Below are 818 nucleotides of genomic sequence, written 5' to 3' on the forward strand. Positions count from 1 at the left end.
TATATATATATATATATATATATATATATATACATATATGAAAGTTTCAAAATTAGAACAGAAACGAAACAGGACAAACAGAAAGAAGTAAAAGGAGAAGTCAGAGTTATTTCCCCTTAGAACATGAACTGTAAGGCTGAAACAATAGTGGCTTAGAGTCCGTGGTACAGTTGGGCAGTCCGGAGTGGATGGCACTTTCCAATTCGTCAACGGCAACTTAGCCATATGCTGACAACCGTTGAAAATTGTGGATCTGGAATTCAGCAGTATATTAGAGTTCTTAGATCTGGAGAGGATCTGAGTTCTTTCAGCCTTGTATAGTTAAATTTTTGCTTCTTCCTGCATTCATTACCGGTTTTTCATCTTCCCACCTTACATAGCTACTTCTTTCTCAACTTTTCCCACTTTTTCTCTCATTCTCTCATCCCAGTTTTAGTTCGTTATGCCATGTGGGCAGTGCCTGATGATTGTGCTAGTACACCAGATGTGTTAAAACTACTACCTGGCATGCTCTCGGCGCATGCAATTAATAGAAGTACATGAAAACATATTATGCTTATCGAATAATATATATGTACATATATGTGTGTGTGTGTGTCCGTGTGCGTGTGTGTGTGTGCGTGCGTGTGTGTGTGTGTGTGCGCGCTTGGGGGTTTCAAATGTAGAGAAAACAAAAGACAAGCACAAGTGAGATAACAACAGGGGAACAAAATATATATTATCTAGTACTTCTTTCTATCACTAGACTGCAGCAATACTGCCGCAAACCTGGAATCGCTAAGATCATGGACGTAAATACACCAACAACTGTTTTATAT

At 38.6% G+C, this 818-nt stretch overlaps 1 long non-coding RNA gene across 1 annotated transcript in view; it reads right to left on the bottom strand.

Moving 5' to 3' along the window:
• Nucleotides 1–818, bottom strand: part of LOC106879816 (uncharacterized) — a 23,473-nt gene that overhangs the window by 151 nt on the left and 22,504 nt on the right. The window lies entirely within an intron of this gene.

Source organism: Octopus bimaculoides, chromosome 7 (genome assembly GCF_001194135.2).
Source record: "Octopus bimaculoides isolate UCB-OBI-ISO-001 chromosome 7, ASM119413v2, whole genome shotgun sequence".
NCBI classification, from domain to species: domain Eukaryota; kingdom Metazoa; phylum Mollusca; class Cephalopoda; order Octopoda; family Octopodidae; genus Octopus; species Octopus bimaculoides.